Here is a 7,585-nt window from a genome sequence, read left to right on the forward strand (position 1 = left end):
GATCCTGGGACACAGCAACTGTCATAAATATGAGTCAATTTCCAAGTGTCTGAATTTTGATCACATGACTGTGGGAAAGCTGCAAGGGTCGTAAGTGCGAAAAACAATCATAAGTCACTTTTTTCAGTGCTGCTGTAACTAAGAACAGTCATTAAATGAATGGTTGTAAGTCAAGCACTACTGGTAAAAGTCGTAAGGATTACATGGGTTATGTTTATTTAATTATTTACTTCAGTTTTATCTGGCTGCCCTTAAAAATTAAAATTGTCCTGTGTTTCTTTACATGAAAGTTTCTCTATATATGTGCCAAGTACAGGAAAAAAAGTAGGTAAGAATGAGATAAAAAAATTAAAGGAAAAGCACTGGATTTTTAGAATGAAAAAGAAATATGCTTAAAATTACCCGAAATCAACAGCAGTTTAAATAGTGTATCGTTCTACACCTGCAAATCATCCTTGATTTCATTGCATCCATACACTACTTCTTAGTGTATGCCTTTTTTATTTTACTGCTCCTTTTTTAAGGATTTCATGAACTCAGTGCCACCATGATTTTCTCCACCTTTCTCTTCCTCTCGATCCGTTTACTTTTCCTTCATACATATATTTTCCAACCCAATCCTCATTCATCCTCTTTACATGATCAAACGACCTCAGCTTACTTTTTTTGAACTGGTGACTCACATTTATATTCGATCCTCGTTCATTCATTACCCCTTCATTCCTGAGGCTCTCACTTCCTGTTTCACCACAAATCCTTCTTAAGTCCCTGCAGTGAATATGGGGAATTCCATTTCAGGAGCTTAAGACAATGAAAATTTTAAAGAAACGTTAGCTTGACTCTTTTCTATTCAGCCATCATGAGTCATGGGGAACCAGATAGCATACAAATGTGATGATAGATATTTTAGAGTAAGGTGCGGGGGGGGGGGGAGCTTCTATTTTACTATTGCCTTTTGAGGTTTGCTTCTCCTCTGAGGCTGCCTGAAAACAATGCTAAGGGCAAGGCTCCTAGGCAGCTGCAATGGAAGTGGAATCTAATTAATTTGGAGAGCAAGCTGGTATCGGTTACATACATAGATTCTATCTCACATTGTGGATTGAGACTTCGGGTAGGTGAACTTGTGCTGACTCTGTGACAGAGAGGGGGGAGAGAGAGGGAGGGAGGGAGAGAAAGAGAGAGGGGGAAAGAGAGGGAGCGAGAGAGAGAGAGAGAGAGAGAGACATCCTAAAGGTGCACTCATCTTGGTTAAAATTAACCTCTTCAGAAAGTCATTCTTCTTTTTATTTTCATCTTTCTTCTAAATCTCTATTCTTGTCAGGTATGATAATGCTTTACAACCTTCATTAACCAACAGTGCTCATTTTTTATTGTTATTGTTGTATGCTGTATTGTTACAGAGCCGAGGTGGCGCAGTGGTTAAATGCAGCACTGCAGGCTACTTCAGCTGACTGCAGTTCTGCAGTTCGGCTGTTCAAATCTCACCGGCTCAAGGTTGACTCAGCCTTCCATCCTTCCGAGGTGGGTGAAATGAGGACCCGGATTGTTGTTGGGGGCAATATGCTGACTCTGTAAACCGCTTAGAGAGGGCTGAGAGCCCTATGAAGCGGTATATAAGTCTAACTGCTATTGCTATTGCCCGCTCAAAGTCACTTGCTTGCCCAACATTTTTTAGGCTACAAACAGAAGAAAAGAAGTTTGCAATTTGAGTCCTTCCTAGCAAATCAAGGGCATTTTTATTTATCTTCTGAAATAAACATGGGAAACAGCAGGGCTGTTAGAAAAGGATCCAGAAATCCCTTAGGATCATGATGGCGAACCTATGGCACACATGCCACAGGTGGCACACAGAGTCCCCTCTGAGGGCAAGTGAGTTGTCGCCCCAGCTCAACTCCACCGTGCATGCGTGCGCCCTCCCGCCAGCCAGCTGATTTTTTGTTTCTCTGCCACGCATGTGCAGAGGGCTGTTGCATGAAGGAGATGTGCATGCATGGGCAGGAGCACAGGGGGGCATCGTGTGTTGGGGTTATATGTGTTAGCGGGGCGCACACGGGGTTGCACATGCATGTGTGGGGGCAGGGAGCAGGCTTTTGGCACGCGATGACAGAAAGGTTAGTCATCATTGCCTTAGGAGAATCAGCAGGGAGAGTTCAAGCCATTACGTGCTCTGGGTGTGACCACTCCAGCTGTATTCAATTTTTCTGTCTCTTCTAACATGTCCAACTCTCATTGCTGTATGATAAAGAAGCATTACCCTTAATCACAATTTACACTTTTACCAGCATTCCTTCCCCATAAGACATTATACATTGCCCTCATCTTCCTTTCCATGTTTTCTATTCTTTTTTCTCATATTTAGCAAATTATACTTTTGCATCTTGGAGCGAAGGGAAGGGACGCGACAAAGCGGGTATGCAAACAGCAACCTTTATTTAGAACAGAGTGACTACGATTCAACGTGGCGTGGTTCGCGCCAAACATTTATACCTCCGGGTTTGAACGAGGAGCCAATGGGCCGTCGAGTAGCTCGACCAATCGGGGCGAGGATTGAACCGGCTCCGCCCGGGAACCAATCAGAAGGGAGTCCTTTATTCCCGCGCTTGGATTTCCCGCGCTAGTATTCAACACCCCTCCCCCCCTAGTCAAAGAGTTCCCTTAGGAAGGGCAAACATAGTCTTGTAAGTAGGTGGGACGGTGACGTTCTCGTCCCGACCTTCGTGGCTCCCCGGCGGTTGTCGTCGGGGGGGGAACCGCCGGCGGAGGTGTGTCCGTGGCGGGGCGGTGAATCTGCGACGCGGTCCCGTGAGATGGCGCTGGCCCCGGGCCCCGTGCCCGATGTCCATTTGCCCGGGGTGGCGTCTCCGTGGCAACAGGAGCGTCCGACAGTGGCCCCGTGCAGTCTGGTTGGGGTGTAGGTTCAGAGTCTCGATAAGAGCTTCGAGGAAGGGAGTAGCCGGGTGAGGCGCGTCTGTCCGAAAAGTTCGTGTCGGCTTGTCCCCCGTTCCCCGGGTGGAGGCGGTCCGTTGGGGGGAAGGTCATCGAGGGTGGCTCATGCTGAGAGCGGGTGTCTGAGAGGCTCGGGCCGTCTGTTTCCGCGGGGAGGCGTCGCCTTAACTGGTCCACGTGGCGCCTCCATTGTGTTCCGTCGGCCAGGCCGACCCTGAAGGAACAGGGGCCAGTCAGAGCAGTGATGGTTGCGGGAACCCACCGTGGATCCCCAGAGAAGGAGCGGGCCCATACAGGATCCCCTAACTTAAACGCGTGGGAAGGGAGGGCCCCCAGGTTGCTTGGCAGATCCCCTGCGTAAAGTGGATGGAGCCTGTCTAGGGGGGTTCGCAATCTCCTACCCATCAAGAGCTCCGCTGGACTTTTATTAGTCGTTGGGCAGGGTATGGAGTGCTGGCTCAAGAGGTAAGCCGCCACTCTTTCTTGCCAGTCGCCCTGGTCCATGCGGCCCAAAGCTTCTTTGGCTGAGCGAACTGCGCGCTCCGCCCGGCCGTTACTAGCTGGGTGATAAGGGGCGGTGGCTGCGTGTCTGATTCCTTGTTCGGCCAGGAATTCTTGGAACGTGGTGGAGGTAAACTGGGGCCCATTATCTGAGACTATCACATCCGGTAACCCATGGGTGGCGAACATCTTACGAAGGGCCCTCACTGTACTCTCTGCTGTGGTGGAGGTCACGATTACCAGCTCCACCCACTTGGAGTAAGCATCGACTACTATCATGAAGTTTCGGCCGTGGAAGGGGCCGGCAAAGTCAATGTGTAAACGGGACCATGGGCCTCTAGGGATTTCCCACTCACGAGGGGCGGCTGTGGGGGGATTCGGCCTAGAGTTTTGGCAGATCCTGCATCGGCCTACGTACTCTGCAATTTCCGAATCTAGCAAAGGCCACCACACATAGCTACGGGCTAAGGCTTTCATTCGCGCTATGCCTGGGTGGTTTTTGTGGAGTGCGGGCAGGATTCGTGCCCGCAGGGCTGTGGGGATCACTACCCTATCCCCCCAGACAAGACAACCCCCGTGAAGGGCGAGTTCGGCTTGTCGTGCTTTAAATGGTCGGAATCCTTCCGCTACCTTTTCCGCGGGCCAACCCCTCAAAACCCATGAAGCTACTTGGGATAGGACGGGGTCAGCCTTTGTGCAAGCTGCGACGTCCGCGGCAGAGACGGGGAGGTCGGATTCGGCGATGGACAAAATAGAGAGTGCGGGCACGTGGGCTGTGTCCGTCTGTGGCAAAGGGCAACGGCTCAGGGCGTCTGCGTGCCCTAGCTGCTTACCCGGACGGTATAACAGCGTATACGAATACGCCGTTAGAAACTCCGTCCAGCGTGTCATGCGGGGAGACAAAATGGGGGGGGTTGGCTTGTCGCCTGCCAGTAGCCCCAGGAGCGGCTTGTGATCCGTGACAAGGGTGAAATTCCTACCATAGAGGTAGTCATGGAACCGCTTAATGCCGGACACTGCAGCCAGGGCTTCCTTATCGATTTGGCTGTAGTTCCGCTCCGTGGAGGAGAGTGTCCGGGAATAGAAGGCTATGGGGGCCTCTGAGCCGTTCGGGAGGGCATGGCTCAGGACCGCCCCTATGCCATAGGGAGAGGCGTCGCAAGTCAGAACTAGGGGCATCCTATCGCTATATTGAATTAGGACTGCCGACGAGGTCAAAATGTCTTTTATAGCCGCGAACGCGTGCGCTTCACGGCTACCCCATTGCCAGGCCGCTGACCGGTCAAGCAGTCGGTGTAGTGGCTCAGCTAGCGACGCCTTGTGGGGAATAAAAGGGGCGTAGAAGTTTAAAAGCCCCAGGAACGCCTGCAATTCCGCCCTAGAGGTGGGTGCAGGTGCGTTTTTGATGGCGGCAACTTTGGAGGGAGTGGGGTGGATGCCTTGGGCATCAATGAGGAACCCCAAGAATTCTACTTTGGGAACAGCAATTTCGCATTTGCTGCGCTTTAGTTTCAGTCCTGCCTCCCTAAAACGTGTGAGAACCTCCCGCAGTATTTTTAGGAGTTCCGAGTGGCTGGGGGCTGCGACCAGGACGTCGTCGAAGTAGGGAACGACGCCTGGGAGCCCGTGGAGCACCCGCTCCATGAGGCTCTGAAAAATTCCCGGGGCAACCGAAACGCCGAATTGGAGGCGGCGGCAACGGAAGGCCCCGCGGTGGGTGACGATGGTCTGGGCTGTAGCCGCATCGTCGTCTACGGGAAGCTGCTGGTAGGCCTGTGCCATATCTAGCTTGGCGAAAATGCGGCCTTGCCCTAAGGAGTGGAGTAGGTGTTGCACTACGTGAACCGGATATGGATTTGCCTGCAGGGCCAAATTGATGGTCGACTTATAGTCGGCACATATTCTCACCGATCCGTCGGGTTTGACCGGGAGGACTATGGGGGTTTCCCAACGGGCGTGATCTACGGGCTCGATTACCCCCTGCTCTATAAGCTTATCAAGTTCAGCGTCTACCTTTGCTCTCAATGCGAAGGGGACCCTGCGTGCCTTCAGCCTAATGGGAGCGACCTGGGGATCGAGGCAGAGGGAAATGGGGGTGCCCTTATAACAGCCCAATTTCCCATCGAACACATCTGTGAACTCATCTAGAACGCTATCTACGGTGAGGGGGACTACCCTGTGCACCCCCTCTATGGTGAGGCCCAAGGCGGGAAACCAATCCAACCCAAGGAGAGCGGGCAGATCGTTCCTGACGATTAGAACTGGGAGTTTCCCCTTAAAGTCTCCGTATTCCACCTGGATGTGGAATATTCCTGCCGTGGGAATCCCATTTCCCTGGTAGTCTAGGAGGGAGACCCCGACGGGGCGCAATTGGCTCTGGGGAACTCCGGGACAAAGGCGGGAAAACAAAGCCCAAGATAGGAGAGAACGGGAAGACCCGGAGTCCACCTCCATTCAACAAAGCTGACCTTCGAGTCGGACGGCGGTGCTGATTTTGCGATCGCCGGCGGGAACGTGGGAAGCCTGGTAGACCACGCAGTCGGCGCCGGAGGGCTGGTAGGTTGAGTGGCAGTCCTCAGCTCGCCTCGCAGGACGTGGCTGTTGGCGGCGTTGCGGTGCCTGGCGCTGGTCGCTGGGCTGCATGAACGATGGGGCTGGCACGAGAGCCCGGCAGACCCTGGCGAGGTGTCCTTCTCCTCGGCAGCGGCGGCAGACGGCGGAACGGAACGGGCAGGATGCGCGGCTGTGGCGGCCGCCGCATCCGCGGCAAGGTGCGTTTGAGACTGGCTGAGCGGGCGTCGGTGGTTGCTGGTGTGGCCTCCGCTTCGGCTGCGTCCTCATTTGTCCGACGGTTTCCTCCTCCTCGTCTTCAGCAGGAGAGAGATCGTCGACGAGGTTCGTCTGGGTGGAAGGCCCCGCGGCGGTTTGCGCGGGGGTTTTCAGCTGGAGGCGTTCGATGTCGGCCGTGGATTGTTCGGAGAGCTCCGCTGCTCGCGCGGTCTCCACGGCTTGCACCAAGGTGATTTTGTGGTTCCGGAGCATGCGGCTGCGCAAATGCACGTCGCGGACCCCGCATACAAACTGCTCCACGAGGTTCTCCTCCAGGTCTGCAAAATCGCACTGGGCGGCCACTGTGCGCAAAACCTCTAGAAACTGGCTGATGGATTCGTTGGGCTTCTGCACTCGGCGGCGGAAGGTGAAGCGGCGTGCGATCAGAGAGGGTGAGGGAGCGTAGTGGTTCCTCAGCCTGGACATTAGCTCGTCCCACCCAAGTTTGTAGGCTGGCCTCGGGGCGGCCAGGGCTCTCGCAGAGGCGAACATGGAAGGCTCACAGCAGGACAAGAAGAAGCTGCATTTCTCCTCGTCGGTCTGTGCCTGGTTCTTCGATGCGATTAAGTAGCACTCGAAGCGCTCCATGAAGCCGTCCCATGATTCTCCGGCGGATCCGAATGGCGCGAAAGGAGGAAGCGCTGATGCCATCGTGGTGAGGAGCCAGAGAGGGGGAGGAAGAGGGCGGAGAAAATTTTGCGTTCGCTGCCGGAGTTCTCAGCCTGAGGATAGCGTTCGTGCTGGTTCAGACGCGGTGGCAGCTGGCTTGTTCTTCTCCGTGGTCGCGGGAATCGGAATCCCATCCTCGTCGCCAGTTTTGCATCTTGGAGCGAAGGGAAGGGATCCGACAAAGCGGGTATGCAAACAGCAACCTTTATTTAGAACAGAGTGACTACGATTCAACGTGGCGTGGTTCGCGCCAAACATTTATACCTCCGGGTTTGAACGAGGAGCCAATGGGCCGTCGAGTAGCTCGACCAATCGGGGCGAGGATTGAACCGGCTCCGCCCGGGAACCAATCAGAAGGGAGTCCTTTATTCCCGCGCTTGGATTTCCCGCGCTAGTATTCAACAATACAAAATACTTGTTGCTTTAAATTGCCATTATTCTTTAATTCCCTGTCAAATGGAGTCACCTTGGTCTTTGATACATTCATTTTCAGATCATATTGTTCTTTCCATCATTAATTTATTTAGCATTTGTTGCAAATGATACATGTTTTCAGACAACACAGCATCATCTCTATACAAAAATACATAAAGTACATATTCATATTACCACATGATCACCAAATATTCTTTGTATTTTT

This window comes from Thamnophis sirtalis, unplaced genomic scaffold (assembly GCF_051295495.1).
Source record: "Thamnophis sirtalis isolate CommonGarterSnake01/CBP01778 unplaced genomic scaffold, rThaSir2_p1.2 scaffold_5, whole genome shotgun sequence".
In the NCBI taxonomy this organism is placed as follows: Eukaryota; Metazoa; Chordata; class Lepidosauria; order Squamata; family Natricidae; genus Thamnophis; species Thamnophis sirtalis.